The sequence below is a fragment of the Oncorhynchus masou genome, chromosome 32 (genome assembly GCF_036934945.1).
Source record: "Oncorhynchus masou masou isolate Uvic2021 chromosome 32, UVic_Omas_1.1, whole genome shotgun sequence".
Lineage (NCBI taxonomy): Eukaryota > Metazoa > Chordata > Actinopteri > Salmoniformes > Salmonidae > Oncorhynchus > Oncorhynchus masou.
Genome location: NC_088243.1, coordinates 51,504,897 through 51,523,670, shown reverse-complemented (window position 1 = coordinate 51,523,670; position 18,774 = coordinate 51,504,897).

Below are 18,774 nucleotides of genomic sequence, written 5' to 3'. Positions count from 1 at the left end.
TTCTTATGCCAGGGTGCTCAGGTGCACAGCACACCATGCTACACATGGGGAATGTTGCCTTTCAGAGAAGCAGACATCTCCTTTATCATCACTTAATGCTTATTTAACTACGCAGCCAATTCACAATAGTACTCGATTTTACCCCCCCCCAAAAATCGACCAACTTACGGAAGGAAATGCTAAATAATACAAAATGTACTAAACAGCATAGGAAACATGATATGCACTAATAATCTGTATCTGTGCTTTGTTTGTCATGCATTTTTAGGGGTGTCTTTGGTATTTTGTGATGGCAATAGACTAAGCCATGGTGGGAAAGGGCCTGTGAGAGTTTCTGTCTCTCTGGTTGGGTCTTTGTTTGGGGTAGTCTGGGGTAGATGCCAGCACTGCTCTGCGTCATGCTCTGGGTGCCTCCCAGTGCTTCCCAGGCCCCCACACTGCATTTGCGTTGTTGACCCATAAACCGGCTGCAGGGAAACACAGGGCTGCACATACAGATGGGAGAAAAGGAGAACACCGTTCCCAAATCCTTATCTGAACCTTCATGGTGGGAATGCTTTTCTTTCTTACACAACCTGCCTTGTCTCACCACTAATTAACATACACATTGCAGTTTGTAGATTTTAAAGTGCATTCACTGCAATATAATATATTGTGCATACACAATGTAGCTAGATGTCACGTTCTGACCTTAGTTCCTTTGTTTTGTCTTTGTTTTAGTATGGTCAGGGTGTGAGTTGGGGTGGGCAGTCTATGTTTTTTTTTCTATGATTTGGGATTTCTGTGTTTGGTCTGGTATGGTTCACAATCAGAAGTAGCTGTCTAACGTTGTCCCTGATTGAGAACCATACTTAGGTAGCCTGTTTTCACCCTTGATTTGTGGGTGATTATTTTCCGTTTCAGTGTTTGCACCATTCTCTTGTTCTGTTTCGGTTTTCATTTTGATTCTCTTGTTCTTTTGTCTTTTGTATTCAGTCTCATTAAATTATATTATGGATGCATACCACGCTGCGCATTGGTCCTCCTCTTCTTCCACCACCAACAACAGCCGTTACAGAATCACCCACCAACCAAGGACCAAGCAGCGTGGTAACGGGCAGTGGCAGAAATCTCAAGACTCCTGGAAATTCTGGACGGCAAGGGACCATGGGCACAGGCTGGGGATTATCGCCGCCCCAGGGAAGAGCTGGAGGCAGCCAAAGCAGAGCGGCGGCATTTTGAGGAGTTGGCACGGCAGCGCAACAGAGACGAGAGGCAGCCCCAAAAATGTAAGTCAGGTAGGAGACCTGAGCCAACTCCCCGTGCTTACCGTGGAGAGAGGTGGCACGGCGTCCCCGGTGCGCAGGCATAGCCCGAAGCGTTACATAGCAGCGCCTCGTATCGGCCAGGCTAGAGTGGGCATCGAGCCAGGTGCCATGAAGCCGGCTCAGCTCATCTGGTCTCCAGTGCGTCTCCTGGGTCCGGGGTACATGGCACCAGCCCTAGGCATGGTGTCCCCGGTTCGCAAGCACAGCCCAGTGCGGTCTATTCCACCTCACCGCACTGGCCTGGCTACGGGGAGTATCCAGCCAGGTAGAGTTGTGCAAGCTCGGTGCTCGAGACCTCCAGTGCGCCTCCACGGTCTGGTCTCTCCGGTGCCTCCTCCACGCACCAGGCATCCGGTGGCAGCCCCCCGCACCAGGCTGTCTCTCCGTCTCCTCCCGCCTGTCCAGCGCTGCCAGAGTCTCCCGCCTTTCCAGCGCTGCCAGAGTCTCCCGCCTGTCCAGCGCTGCCAGAGTCTCCCGCCTGTCCAGCGCTGCCAGAGTCTCCTGCCTGTCCAGAGCTGCCAGAGTCTCCCGCCAGTCAGTCAGGAGCTGCCAGAGCCGGCGGGTCCCTAGTACGAGGTCGACGGCGAGGGTCGCCGCTCTAAAGAGGCCACGGAGGCGGGTTAAGAGGCGGACAAAGACTATGGTGGAGTGGGGTCCACATCCCGCGCCACGTCCCGCACAGACGCCCACCCAGACCCTCCACTATAGGTTCAGGTTTTGTGGCCGGAGCCCATACCTTTGGGGGTGGGAGGGGGGGGGGGGTGGTAGTTCCTTTCTGACCTTATGAGTTGGGATGGGCAGTCTATGTTCTCTTTTCTATGATTTGGGATTTCTGTGTTTGGCCTGGTATGGTTCGCAATCAGAGACAGCTGTCTATCGTTGTCCCTGATTAAGAACCATACGTAGGTAGCCCATTTTCACCCTTGAGTTGTGGGTGATTATTTTCTGTTTCAGTGTTTGCACCATTCGGGACTGTTTCGGTTTTGATTTTGATTCTCTTGTTCTTTTGTATTTTGTATTCAGTCTCGTTAAATTATATTATGGATACATACCACACTGCGCATTGGTCCTCTTCTTCCACCACCAACAACGGCCATTACACTAGATTATACAGTACCAGCCAAAAGTTGGGGAACACCTACTCATTCAAGGGTTTTCTTTATTTTTTCTATTTTCTACATTGTAGAATAATTGTGAAGACATCAAAACTATGAAATAACACACATCGAAACATGTAGTAACCAAAAAAGTTTTAAACAAATCAAAATATTGTTTACATTTGAGATTCATCAAAGTTGCCTTGATGACAGCTTTGCACACTTTTGGCATTCTCTCAACCAGCTTCATGAGGTAGTCACCTGGAATGCATTTCAACTAACAGGTGTACCTTGTTAAAAGTCCATTTGTGGAATTTTATTCCTTCTTAATGCTTTTGAGCCAATCAACTGTGTTGCGACAGTCCATATTATTGCAAGAACAGCTCAAAAAAGCAAAGAGAAATTACAGTCATCATTATTTTAGGACATGAAGTTCAGTCAATACAGAAAAGACCCAGAGTCACCTCTGCTGCAGAAGTTCATTAAGTTAACTGCACCTCCGATTGCAGCCCAAATAAATGCTTCACAGGGTTCAAGTAACAGACACATATCAATATCAATTGTTCAGAGGAGACTGCGTGAATCAGGCCTTCATGGTCGAATTGCTGCAAAGAAACCACTACTAAAGAACACCAATAAGATGAAGAGATTTGCTTGGGCCAAGAAACATGAGCAATGGACATGAGCAATGGACATTAGACGGGAGATTTTTGGTTCCAACCACTGTGTCTTTGTGAGATGCAGAGTAGGTGAACAGATGATCTCTGCAAGTGTTGTTCTACCGTGAAGCATGGAGGAGGAGGTGTGATGGTGTGGGGTTACTTTGCTGGTGACGCTGTCTTTGATTTATTTAGAATTCAAGGCACACTTAAACAGCATGGCTACCTCAGCATTCTGCAGCAATACGCCACCCCATCTGGTTTGCGCTTAGTGGGAATAGCATTTTCTTTTTTCAAAAGGACAATGACCCAAAACACACCTCCAGGCTGTGCAAGGGCTATTTGACCGAGAAGGAGAGTAATGGAGTGCTGTGTCAGATGACCTGGCCTCCACAATCACCCAACCTCAACCCCATTGCGATGGTTTGGGGTGAGTTGGACCACAGAGTGAAGGAAAAGCAGCCAACAAGTGCTAAGCATATTTCGAAACTCCTTCAAAACTGTTGGAAAAGCATTCCAGGTGAAGCTAGTTGAGAGGGTGGTAACTTTGAAGAATATAACATCTAAAATATTTTTTTATTAATTTTGTTTTGGTTAGTACATGATTCCATATGTGCTATTTCATAGTTTGATGTCTTCACTATTATTCTACCTGGTAGAAAATGTGTGAAAATAGTAGAAATGTAGAAAATTGTATTAATAACAATGTAAAAAATAATAGAAATCACAATGTTGAAAATAGTAGAAATAAAGAAAAAGACATGAATGAGTAGGTGTATCCAAACTTTTGAGTTGTTCTGTATTTGTACACAATTGTCATAATGTTGTTTTTAAATTGATGTCTTCATCATTTCTTCCATACTAGAGTGGTGATATTTTTTATATTTTCTTCATGTTCATCAACAGTTTTCCCAATCCCTTTGTCCACCCATGGACATAATTCACTGCAAGAGACAGAACAGCCATTTGTTGAAATTGCCTGTGGTTAAATCACTTGTCAGAAGCTGTGAGAAGTGATTGGAAAATACCTCATCAGAGTGAGAGGAGGCCCTGCAATTGTCTCTGTGTCCCTTTTCATCTTCCTAAAATGAAAAAGAGTCATTATGAGCTAAGTTGATACGGTCTGAGGGGGATCACCTCCTAATTATACCACTATAATTTCAGAGTTAATTATCTCTCTAACTTCCCTCTTCTGTTAGCCCATTCATAACACAATCTCAACTCTCCTCAACCCTAGCTCACAGGGCGAAGTGGAGGCTCAGGATCATATCTGTCCAGACTGGAGGAGGTGGAAGGAGACAGATCCAGTAGCACATTTCACGTACCTTGGCTAGCCAGACAGATCCTCAATCAGCACAACTAACCCCAGAGCAGCCACAACATCAAGGAGAGTCTGGCGAAAGTCATCCTCTCAGACTGGAGCTGTGTATACTTCCTATGTCTGGCAGTTTAAGTAAACATTACAAAAGCATAGGTCCAGTCAAAATTCCCTGAGGATGATTGTTGGGTGGCAGGATCCATTTAGCTGGTATCATTGCATTTCTGATTGAGTATGGCTCATTTTTGTCTGTTCATCTGAGTATAACTGACAACGTCAATGTATTATGCATGAGTTCCACAACTAGCTTCCACAGGCCAAAGCAACGGCATCACTCTGGATGTGTGTATCATAAATTCAGCTCATAAAAATCTCTGAGATGAATATGCAATTTCTAGAGAAACAGTTTTAAACTGCAGCTTGAGTGAAAATAAAAATATATTGATATTGCTTCTTTCTTCATGGTCCCCAGAATATAGTCATTTGAATTTCGTAAATGTGCTTTCCTATATGAACACAGCTCTTTAACATGGCTCTCCAATGTGTTCATTGATAATTGGCAGTAGCACTGGCAGCGGGGCACTGAATCAACCTCTCCACGGCAGCCCTGCCTGCTGAGTGACAGATGCTAATTAGCTACCTTCGTCAGGCCCACTAAATAATCTGCTCTCTCTCTCCCGCTCTCTCTCGCTCTCTTTCTCTCTCGTTTCTGACACAACTCATTGTAAATGCCAGCTCTCCAGATGCATTATAAATGTCTTTGTTATAAATTACAGTATTTTTGTGTGGCAGTATTGAAGATTAGAATGGAAGAGGATGAAGTGTTATTTTTTTCAAAAACTATTCAACAGCCATTTACCTTAGCCCGTCTGATTCCTCGCACTCTTCTCAAACACTGAAAAGCCGAGGGACATTTGCTCAATGTAAACTCTCTTTTTTTAGAGCGGACCAGTACCATTGTTCTCTATGGTCATTATCAAATTACTCCATTAACCACCCCAAATGCAATATATGTTTGATAAATGCGTGTGATCCACCAACTGGCTGCACTTGATATGAACATGATTCTGGAAATATTGCCTTTGGTTATTTTTCCCTCAAAACAGAGGCCAAATATCATAAGTATTAGTTCTGTGGCTCTGAGTGACTAGTGTAATGTTTATTTCTTTATAAGCCATGCACAGTTCTATTCGCTGTAGACTCCATATTCTTTTGTCTAGAAAGTCTCTCTTAAGTAGCAGTCATCCGGAACGCTTTCAGTGTGAAAAGAGAGAGAAAGCTATAATGCCGTGAACACAAAACCAAAGTGCCTCTGGCTAATTTCAACAGTGAAATCTTTTTGGCATTGATCGGTATTTCAATACTGCATTTGTGTGCTCAATGCTCCAATTAAATTACAATGGAAAATAAATCATGTAGGATACATACAATGCCGTTTTGACTAATTGTAAATGTCCTTGTAGCCGTTCCATAACTAAACAAATCAAGGTGATATTCATCAGATTCTCTGTGTGTCATCAACATGTCAAAAAGACCAATGTATTGTTGTAATAAAAGAGGTGTGGGGGACGCATAATGCCAATATGACTAAATGTAACATTTCCTGGAAGCCTTTCCATATCTAAACAAACAAAGCCGATACGCCACATATCTATATTTGTGCCATTGTCTGTCTGCCTGTCATCATCAACTTGTCAGCATAACCATGATATGAACCCTATGAAAGACCTTACCACCACAATCTCCATTGTATTACAAACCATCAATTATTTTCTTGTGGTGAAATCTTCCGTGTTCGTTTTTGAATGTTTTTTTCCTTTTGTATTTTTCCCCTAGCTCTTTTCATTTCTGGCATCATCTGTTTGTGTGGAGCCAGAGAAAAAGTTCCCGGCAGAAATAATGACCACATAGATAGAAGGTCTTTGAAGAAAATAATCAAATAATTCCTGCCGCTGGATCCAGGGGAATTGATAATGATAGTGTTTTCTGCGGGATGACGGGATTAATCATAGACTGAGGGGGAGAATAGGGCCCAAACATTCTCTCCCTCCTAATTCTTGTGGCTTAAATGTACCGCTGAGCTCCATGGGAGCTGCTGGTGTGAGCACAGCCAAGCCGGCCACTTTAAACGCTCTCAGGCTGATCTGAGGAGGATGGTTGTGGCTGATGTCTGAGGCTGGCTGTGGCTGTGCTGGGAGCCCATGAACCCTGGGGTCCACATACACCAGCCCTGCCATTCTACAGTATCCTGGGGGTCCAGACACACAAGGTAGCCTGCAGTCAGCACACACTGGACACCCTGCAGTTTGAACACACAGAGCATCACAGGACCCAAACATTGGAAACACCAAGGTCCAAATACACAGAGAATACTGGGGTCCACAAGTACAGTTTCTCGTGCAAAAATGAAAAGTTGTAATATGGAAGGACGATGGAATTATTGTTAAGATCACTGTAAGATGCTACCTGCTTTACTACCATTGCTATATCAAAGCTCCTGGAACAGTGCTGGTCCTCACCTCACTCATCCCAGTCTTAGTTACATTTCTAAGAAATAATAAACTCAATAGCACTGTAATGCAGATCCTTCTTAAATCGCCCACTTCTTTGTGTAAACCCCCCTGCCCAAAGCATGGGCAGACGTCAGCAGAAACTGTGACCTTTTAGTGAGTATGGGGGATAAAACAAAGTGCTGTCAGTAGTAATGAGCCATCTGGATGCTGCTGCGTCCACACCATCCAGCAACCCACCCACCTGAAGAACACATCAATCTGCTATCTGTTCACAAGGTGGTGGGAAGCATCACTGCTGTCACTCACCATCCTGGACCAGTAATGTACCACCAATCAGACACACTCTCCCAATGTCTGCTCCAATTTGTCATTAGGCTTACTGGCCATACATCTCACAAAATATGTAGTTCTATCAAACTTTTCAGTTTATGGATTGTCTATCCCAAATGTGTGACTTTGGCTCATTCCAGCTGACAGAGGAATACACTCAGAAATATTTTTTTACAATGGATGATCCTGGTGCAATAATTTCCTGTTTGAAAGACACATTTCCTATTTGTCATCAGTACCACATCAATAGAAGAATTAATTGAGGAGAACAAACGAGGCAAAACGGATAGAGGGACTCTAGACTGGGGAGAAAAAGGGGCCTGGAATTGTATATCAGTACAGTCTGTTCAGTGTCATCCAGCTCATATGAATGGGCCTCACACACCCTATGGCCTGACAGCTAGGGACAGCAGTTGGATACCACAGGCAGAATGGAGAAATACACAATGTTTTTTGTTTCCCGGCTGAGAGTTGTGTGTCACAGGTGGATCCCACCTGACACGCTTTGGCTACTCTGGCCTCCCGCTTTGTCCTGCTGCTGTGGAGGAGTGCTCCCTGCTGGATCCAGAAGGAAATTTCTTCCCACTATGAGGAAATTCTCCTGGGCTAACCACATACAACAATTGTACGGGCTGCTGCTAATGTGAAAAGAGGACACAACGGATTTAGTAGACTGTAGATGGCAATATGGTGACTTAGTACTCTGGCAGCGAGGGAAAAAAGAGAACATTTGACATTTGTATATCAGATTCATTCCAATGTATTATTAGAATCTAGACAGTGAAAATTCTCAATTAAAATAGCAGTGTTATTATTACCAATGCTAGATTCAGTATTAACAGGGAATGAATATGCTTATACTGTCTTGGCATAAAAAATATGATAATACACTACGTGACCAAAAGTATGCTCGTCAAACATCTCATTCCAAAATCATGGGCATTAATATGGAGTTGGTCCCCCATTCACTGCTATAACAGCCTCCACTCTTCTGGCAAGGATTTCCACTAGATGTTGGAACATTACTGTGAGGACTTGCTTCCATTCAGACACAAGAGCATTAGTGAGGTCGGGGAAGAATGTTGAGCAATTCGGCCTGGCTTGCAGTCAGCGTTCTAATTCATTATGAAAGGTGTTCGATGGGGTTGAGGTCAGGGCTGTTTGGAGGCCATCTTCCACCTATTTTGACAACCCATTTCTGTGTGGACCTTGCTTTGTGCACGGGGGCATTGTCATGCTGAAACAGGAAAGGATGTTCCCCAAACTGTTGCTGCAAAGTTGCCACAAAGCACATACTCGTGTAGAATGTTATTGTATGCTGTAGCGTTAAGATTTCCCTTCACTGGAACTAAGGGGCCTAGTCCAAATCATTAACAACAGCCCAGACCATTATTCCTTCTCCATCAAACTTTACAGTTGGCACTATGCATTCGGGCAGATAGAGTTCTCCTGGCATTCACCAAACCCAGATTCGTCTGTCGGAATGCCAGATGGTGAAGCATGATTCAGCACTCCAGAGAACACACGCTTCTTCACTCCAGAGAATGTGTTTCCACTGCTCCAGAGTCAAGTGACGGGGAGCTTTACACCAATCCAGCAGACGCTTGGCATTGCGCATGGTGATCCTAGGCTTGTGTGCAGCAGCTCGGCCATGGAAACCCATTTCATGATACTCCAGACGAACATTTATTGTGCTGACGTTGCTTCCAGAGGCAGTTTGGAACTCGGTTGTGAGTGTTGCAACCGAGGACAGATGATTTTTACGCACTATGCATTTCCACACTCGGCAATCCAGTTCTTTGAGGTTGTGTTGCCTACCAGTTCGTGGCTAAACTGTTGTTGCTCCTAGACATTTCCACTTCACAATAACAGCACTTACAGTTGACTGGGGCAGCTCTAGTAGGGCAGAAATTTCACGAACTGACTTGTTGGAAAGATGGCATCCTATGAAGGTGCCATGTTGAAAGTCATTGAGCTCTTCAGTAACACATTCTACTGTCAATGTTTGTCTATTGAGATTGCATGGCTGTGTGCTCAATTTCATACATCTGTCAGCAATAGGTGTGGCTGAAATAGCCCAAACCACTAATTTAAAGGGGTGTCCACATACTTTTTATGTATAGTGTTTGTTGCAAACAATTATGAAAGCCAGAATGAAAATAAAGGTCAAAAAATTTGAGGGGATGGGATTGGCCCATAAATGAGAGGAGGATGGACCAGAGCCGTGTTTGTCTGTCCTTCCCTCCCACCCTGTAAACACCACGCTTATGTTACACCTGCCTGGTCCCTGCTGTAGCCCATCAGAGTGTGAAAACAGTCAGCATGGGAGGATCAGTCTGTCTGTGGGAGGGGTGGGGATGGGAGCCTTTCCAAGGCTGTGTAGTGGGGTGTGACGAAAGCCTTATCTCCTGACAACCACCCCACTCAAGGCGCATGGCCAGAGACCTGTCAGGACCAATCATCCAGTGGCCTCAGCCCTGCCTCCTGCAGTAGCCCTGGACACGGAGGCGCTGTCACAGACTGGACGCACAGGAGGAGGAACACAGCCAAAGCTAGCCCAGCCAGCCCAGCCTAGCCTAGTCTCACTCTCTATCCCACATCCAGAGTGACTCATCCCCTGATTCCCGCTGCCTGCACTTCCAAAGTATGAGACTGAGCCTGACATTTCTCAGAATTCAGCATCAATATATTTTCCTATTTTCCTTTTTTTCAATATCAGGGGCAAATAAGTCACCTTGAGTTTATTAACCCTGTGAGATCAGAATAACTGCTTTTAACACTATGGTATGCTTCCTCCTGCTCTCAGTTTAAAAAAAATATGTAAAAAAATCTGGTAGTAACTATTGATGGACAGGAACCATCAATCATGGCCAATGGGACAGATAGCCCTAATAGAGTCCCACAGTGGAGGTGTCATATAACCATAAAACCTAGCGGTCAAACAGGGAAATGGTTCCAACCATTTTTCCACTATTAATTTTCCCCTTAGGGAATTTTAGAAACACTTCAAATAAGGGCTGTGTTTCGTGTAGACTTACGCTTCGATCACACCGACAGTGTCATTGCATTTTGGCACATCAGAATGACATTAATTTCCAATGAAACTCTGCGTTGTCCTTGCAGCATTATGTTTCAGTGCGTTCAGTGTGTAGACGGCTTGACAGAAATAGTAGCAGAAGGTGAATGTTGAACTTTTGTTGCTGCGTACTATTTTGTGCAAGGATGCTGTTGATGTGTTCGATGTGTTCGAAGCGTTACCCTGGCGTGATGTTTTGATAACCATGTAGATCTCTCTCGGACAAGGTGACTTTTATCAATATATTCATCTCTATTTATTACTAGATTTGAAAATGATAATTACCCTCAAAGTAGACATCATGCAAAACAACACATCCCTCCAAGCTCTTGCACGTCATCTCTAGCTGACACCTTTGCGAACAGGTATTGTGTCAATTTAAACTTCCACAAGACAGTTCACAGAAATTTAAATTGAAAGAATTGTAGCCAATTTAGCCATTATTATATTTAGCTAATATTAGATAGTTAATCCAGAGATTCTTACCTTTGCCTCGATTCGTCTGTCTCGTCCAGATCGTTAGCAGCTAATTAGCGTTTCATTTGTGTGTGCGTGGGGGGGGGCTGTAAATTCAGGTGAACCTATTGATAAAAGTCACCTTGTCCTAGAGAGATTTACACAGTTATCAAAACGTCACGCCAGGGTAAGCCTAAAACACAGCCCTTATTTGTGCCCTTATAAGTGTTTCTAAAATCCCCTATGGGAAAAATCAATGATGGAAAAACGATTGGAACCATCTCCCTGTGTGACCGCTAGGTTTTATGGGTTTGATGACTTTATGGGTTTGATACTGTGGTACTCTATGGTAGGTCTTATCCACTGGGCACACACTTGTTGAAACAACATAGTTTCCACATCATTTCAATCAAATTACGTTGAACCAAAGTGGAATTGATGTTGAGTTGACGTCAGTGCCAAGTGGATAGTGTTTATGGAGCACTCAACAACTTCATTCAACTAGTCAACAAAAGCTGTCAGCATAACTGTGGCCAAACAGTAGGAGTGGTGTGTTGACTGTCTGTATGCTGTGGTAGTCTGTCTGGGAGAAACAACCAAGGGCTACAGCTGCACTGACTTCCCTTCATGGCACTCCAACACAGAACCCCCAGATGTGGCCATCTGATCAATACTGAAACCTGGTCCCACTTTGCATATTACTCCTGTTTTTCAGTCTCAGCCTCGTGTATTCTTGTTCTCAGCGATTAATCTTCTCAGTGAGAAATATACCTGCCTAGAGAAGGGCGATATATCATAGTGCTTTATATGGTCCAAGGTATTTTCAAATCAAGGAACAGTGGCGTATTTAAACTAAAACCATTATGCCAGGGGTTCTCAACAGTGGTGTCATGCCTGTAGGGGGCACAAAGGCATGTGACCCTCAGATGTGTCTTTTAAGCTCACATTTTGTCATAATCTTTTGTAAAAAGATCTGTCAGCAGTATTTTGCGGGTTGGGGAGGGAGGTGGCACACTGACTGGACCAGGTAAGTGGTTCCTTCCTAGATGCACGGAGCAAAGAGGTGCCTAGGCAGGATGCTAGATACTCTAGTGTGTGCAGTATCGTCACTGTAAGAGGAGAGAGAGTGTAGAGTGACACACAGCATTTGACTTGATTTTAGCTGCAGGTGACTGGCAAGAAGTATGTTTTGTAAATTAATTTGATCAAGCTATGTAGTCTGAAAAAAGTTGTGTTATTTCTCCATAATATTTGCAAACCTAACAATTTTCTGAAGTTGGAAATTCATGAACAGTGAATTCAAATTCCACTGTGAAATTCATAGACAGAGCTAAGCTGTCAGGCATAGGTGTATAGGTGGCAGGGAAGTCAGGCGCAGGAGAGTCAAACGGAGTGTAAAATGGAGTCTTTTAATAAAGTCCACGCAACATGCTCCATAACACTAAAAGGTACATACATAAACAAACATGGGTACGAGGACCCGACGCGCACCTATAAAACTACACTTACAACAGGTAATGAATGGGATTGAAAACAGGTGTGTGGGAAGACAAGACAAAACCAATGGAAAATGAAAAATGGATCAATGATGGCTAGAAGACCGGTGACGTCGAACGCCGAGCACCGCCCAAACAAGGAGAGGCAACGACTTCGGCAGAACTCGTGACATAAGCATGCAAATATTGACAGGCAATTAGGCTGTTCTTTTCAAAACTCAAATAACAATAAATTGATACACAGTTGGCAAACAATGCTTTAATTATTGGGTTATGATACTACCAGTGTGGCAGCGGTACTAAACTAAGGCATCAAGTTCTTAAAGAATCAATGTGCATCATTAATTAAAATAACAATTGAACAGGTAAAGAAGTATGCTAAGATAACCTATGCAGAAATATAGACATATTTTTTGCATAGAATTAGGTGTAAGGATTACGGCTATAGAGCAAGCGAGCAAGCGAATGAGCTGTGTTAGGTGTTTGAAGAATGCAAACGTCTGGAGGGGGGAGCAGCTTCACTACATTCCATGCCCTTGCATCCTGATGTACTTCGTGAATCCTCTAAAAATAATGGATGCATGACGCTCCTGGTTCTCAAAGTGGAGTCAGAGGTACTGAAGGGGGTCCGAGGCCAGATCTCAAAATATGTACAGTACCAGTCAAAAGTTTGGACACACCTACTCATTCAAGGGTTTTTCATTATTTTTACTATTTTCTACATTGTAGTATGTAGTAACAACATAACAGTGACATTGGCCAGCAACTTGTGTTTCCTCCGGAGATCGCAACCACCACCCTAAGACCTGACATGGTGCTCTGGTCCCGTTCACTCAATAAGGTCTTCATCATTGAGCTCACAGTACCCTGGGAAAACTCAGTAGATGAGGCTTATGAGCGAAAACATCTGCGCTATGCTGATCTAACTGCCGAAGCACGGCATCATGGCTGGAACACAGAAGTCCGACCAGTGGAGGTGGGCTGCAGAGGTTTTGGGGCAACATCTACAACCAGACTGCTTAGAGACCTGGGAATTAAGGGCCAAAGCCAGCGTTCGGCAATCAAAGCTGTATCAGAGGCGGCAGAAGGCAACAGTCAGTGGCTCTGGATGAAGAGGAAAGACCCCAGCTGGGCCCCGAAGTGAGAGGGTCAGGAGGTATGCGGTCAACAATGCTTGATTCAGGGTGGAGGACGCCCCTGCCATGCATAGTCCCATGGGATGTTGGCTATCAACAACAAGGCAACTCCTATGACTAATTGGGAATGGGACGCAAGCGTAGGATTGATCACCCTGTCGCTGGCCACCTTTGGGGAGGGTGTATAGTGTGAAAGGCCGAAACACCCTAGGAACCAAAGGTACACTACTGACGATGCGCTCCCCAAATTTCACCACGCTCACTGTTCATTAACTCTTGGAAGTGCTTGCACAAAGGATAGTAACATCTCATCCTGTGTTCTTGGAATCAGTAACCAACAAAGTGTTCAACATATACATTTTATATTTGAGATTCTTCAAAGTAGCCACCCTTTGCCTTGATGACAGCTTTGCACATTCTTGGCATTCCCTCAACCAGTTTCACGAGGAATGCTTTTCCAACAGTCTTGAAGGAGTCCCCACATATGCTGAGCAGTTGTTGGCTGCTTTTCCTTCACTCTGTGGTTCAACTCATCACAAAACATCTCAATCGGGTTGAGGTTGGGTGATTGTGGAGGCCAGGTAATCTGATGCAGCACTCCATCACTCTCCTTCTCAGTCAAATAGCCCTTAGACAGCTTGAAGGTGTGTTTTGTGTCATTGTCTTGTTGAAAAACAAATTATAGTTCCACTAAGCGCAAACTAGATGGGATGGCGTATCGTTGCAGAATGCTGTGGTAGCCATACTGGTTAAGTATGCCTTGAATTCTAAATAAATCACAGAGAGTGTTACCAGCAAAGCACCCCCACACCATCACAACACCTCCTTCAGGCTTCATGGTGGGAACCACACATGCAGAGATCATCCGTTCACCTACTCTGCGTCTCTTCTTATTGGTGTTCTTTAGTAGTGGTTTCTTTGCTTGGTCTTTTACCAAATAGGGCTATCTTCCGTATACCATCCCTACCTTGTCACAACACAACTGATAGGCTCAAACACATTAAGAAGGAAAGAAATTCCACAAATTAACTTTTAACAAGGCACACCTGTTAATTGAAATGCATTCCAGGTGACTACCTCATGAAGCTGGTTGAGAGAATGCCTAGAGTTTGCAAAGCTGTCATCAAGAAAAGGGTGGCTACTTTGAATAATCTCAAATAGAAAATGTATTTAGATTTGTTTAACACTATTTTGGTTACTACATAATTCCATGTGTGTTATTTCATAGTTTTGATATCCTCACGATTATTCTACAATGTAGAAAATAGTAAAAATAAAGAAAAACCCTTGAATGAGTAGGTGTGTCCAAACATTTGACTGGTACATTATATTTTTTAAATCATACTTTTCATTCTTAATTTTATTATAATGATTTGTTCTATATATTTTTTTTTACATTTCATTATTACATTTTACTAACAGATTAAATACATTTTGGCCAAGGGATCAGTGGAATAGGTTTAGAGGGTGTAATACAATACAATGTTATAATAATATTTTAGATAATGTTGGTCTGTTTTTTGGTCTGTATTTTGTTGACAAATAAGAAGGATTCACCATTAAAATGCAGTTTTATGTTTTATTTTTAAAGAAATTTGTGAAACACTTTCATTCCACCATTTCCACAATTAACTAGTTACTGTGTACAGTATATGAACTCAGCAAAAAATAAACGTCATCTCACTGCCAACTGTGTTAATTTTCAGCAAACTTAACATGTGTAAGTATTTGTATAAACATAACAAGATTCAACAACTGAGACATAAAAGTTCCACAGACATGTGTCTAACATAAATGGAATAATGTGTCCCTGAACAGGGGGGGGGGGGATCAAAATCAAAGCAACCGTCAGTATCTGGTGTGGCCACCAGCTGCATTAAGTACTGCAGTGCATCTCCTCCTCATGGACTGCATTAGATTTGCCAGTTCTTGCTGAGAGATGTTACCCCACTCTTCCATCAAGGCACTTGCACTTGAGATCCGGCTTCTTCGCTGGCCATTGCAGAACATTGACATTCCTGTCTTACAGGAAATCATGCACAGAACGAGCAGTATGGCTGGTGGCATTGTCATGCTGGAGGGTCATGTCAGGATGAGCCTGCAGGAAGGGTACCACATGAGGGAGGAGGATGTCTTCCCTGTAACGCACAGCGTTGAGATTGCCTGCAATGACAACAAGCTAAGTCTGATGATGCTGTGACACACCGCCCCAGACCATGACGGACCCTCCACCTCCAAATCGGTCCCGCTCCAGAGTACAGGCCTCTTTGTACAGCTCATTCCTTCAACGATAAACGCAAATCCGACCATCACCCCTGGTGAAACAACACCGCGACTTGTCAGTGAAGAGCACTTTTTGCCAGTCCTGTCCTTGAAAGACAGGGTTCTGAAAAAGGGACTTTTCTTTTTTTGCTGATTTTAGAGTTAGCACAATGACTGGATGTCTATGGTACCTGCTCGCTAGCGCTAGTTAGCAACTTCCTTCAAAGTGCGTGCAGCAACACAAAAATGGTATCCACGAGTTCATCTGACACTGGGGAAGTAGTTAAGGGGCCTCATTGACAAAATCCCGAAGTATCCCTTTAAGGACATTTTTTGGGCCTCGGAGGCTCACATGGATATTGGTGTCCACAGTCCTACTCCAATTATGTTTTAAAATGGGTTTTTTTTAGAATATAAATGCACTGCAATTTAATGTTTAAAACTGCAATTTATTATCTCTGCCTCGTGGCAAAATGTGTAGAGTTGCTGGATATAAGTTTTAAACTGCACCAACAGAAAGTTTCCCTGCCCCATGAAAATGTTTTGCTAAATTACAGGAAATTTGCTTGAAAACTTTATAATGTTCTCTCCTATGCCAAGAGGTTGGCCTTTAAAATGTTCCTTCCCAGGGCACAAGACTTGGTTCGTCCAAAGTCATAGTAAAACTATTTTTTATCTCACTCGAGTTGATTTCTGATTATGAAGGGGTCCCTGATCAATTTGCTATCACAAAAGGGGTCCCCAGCACCCAGAAGTCTGAGAACCCCTGCCTTATACAATACTGCGATTACTAAACAGGAGCCAACCGAAGGGATTGTTTCACTATTGAAAATGATTGACACTTTATAAACACTGGATTCCTTCCCACCAAGGAGGATTTCAGTCAGATGTGTAGTGGAATGTAAATAAGCCTGTTTAAGTCCCATTGATGTGTAGATAAAGAGATGCAAGTTTGTTCACAGTGTCATTGTTTCTCCTTCAAAGAGATAAGATATCAGATGGCTGATAATTACACAAGCACTGACTCATTAGGGGGGAAGACTTCATACTAATCAAAATGCATTAGTAGACAAGCATCTGACATCAGCTCTAAAATAGCTCTTGTGCGAATTGAATTTGACAAAGTGAGTTAGGGCCTGCTTTACTCAATGGATGAGTACAGCAGGGTTTAGCACATTCAGTGACGACATCACCTACTACTTGCTAACTAACCCCACGGGTAAGCGTCTATTCTATGCTAGTGGAAACTATTCACTACTTCTAGGGGACTGACTTTGTCTGAATCGAGACTGGACAAGGCCATTTGTTTTGTTTAATGTGGGTTAAAGGAATAGCCCTGCTCTCAGCCATCATGTGGGCTTAGCGGAAAGATGTTTCATTTGTCTGGAGAAAATACAAAAATCAATACTTTAATTTCAGTTTTCAATTAAGAGAGCTAACGGGTTAGCTAGCATTTTTAACATGGGTCCCCTATGCTCATCCATCAGCATTAGTGCACATTGGAAATAATGACTATGACTGCATACTCTATTATCTCTGTCCAAATGGGAGCACAAAGGTAAGTAATATAAGTGGACAACCACAAACTAATACAATGTAGTGGATGTAATGGACCCTCCGCTCTTTCTTTGTTTAGTAATTTATTTCCAGCTGAGCAGAAATGAGACCGTGAACTGTAGCTATATATATTATTATGTTGCTTGGAAAACGGCCAAATGCACCCTGAATTTGATAATTATTTTAATTTTATCTTACTGATTAATACAGATTAACAGGCCAATTTAAATGTTACATGCATGTTCCTTGATTAATACTTTAATCAGCAACTTGATAGTAGGAAATCTAATCGTTGGTAATGATAACCAATCTGGGTATTTTAATAGTTTAGGCAAGGAGGATGTTTGTTGTGCTGTTCACATTTAGACCACTGTGTGATGCCTTGGTAAGTATGGAAAGGATAATGGTGCAGTTTATTCTATTATGCTTCTATACACACGCACGCACGCACGCACGCACGCACGCACGCACACACACACACACACACACACACACACACACACATAGAGAGGGAGAGAGAGAGAGAGAGAATCTAGCAGGAAGCTTGGCAGCTCAGTGCCAAGAAAGTTGGGCCTGGTTGAAAAATACAAAGACAAAGCAGGGTAGAGTGCCACAAGAGCAGAAAGGAAAAGGGCTCCTCAATTGTATTGTGCTGAGACGACTTAAAATAAACATCTTTAACAGAGAGATATAAACCAAATAAAACATAATCTACAAAATGCATCACTACATCACCACACTTTATTTGAGATTTCTGAAATACCATTCAAAACCGCAGCACGTTGAATTCTGCCGAAACACTATTTTGACTAATAAAATCACGTAATGAATGTATGTCTGTCATTACATGCTAATTAAATACTTCTCCAGGCCCATTCTTAAGTGTTGCCATTGATTTCCTATGCATGTATTAATGAGAGTACAGGCAGTTGGCCAGGGGAGGGGAAGGGAAGGGAGGGAGGGGACTGGCAAGGGATGAGGGGCTCTGGAGTGCTGGGTTCAATTGACAAAGCCCTCAGTGACAACAGGAAAAAGAGCAGGGAGAGAGGCAGAGAGAGCAGTGGGTGAAAGAAGAGGCCATCAGGTCTCTCTTTCTTTCCATGGCGGCTGTTGTTAGGCTGGCCAAAACTAGGTCAATCTCTGGGATACAGAAATGACAGGCTAAATTGCTTTGCCAAAGCTGAGAGAGAAAGAGAGGGATATATATATATATGAGAAAGAGAGACAGAAAGAGTGTGGGCCCTCTTTGATTTGTGCTCAGTATAATCTCGACATATATCTTTTGCAGAAGTTGCGATTCTTGAGTTCATGTCATGACTGCTCAATGTGCAACAACCAATTTTTGGCACAAGGCTAATTGGATTGGACTAAGTCTGTGCCAGGGCTCCACCACGTGGTCAAAAAAGAGACTTCCATCGGTGCTCTTCAAATAAATTACCTAGCTACTATACGTACCAGTGGTAATGAAATGTGTCCTGCACAAGTCCCTATATTTAGGCGTACTGTATCGTACAAAATCCTTAATTACATACTTAATTCTCTTCATTCCTATGTGGAACTAAAGCCT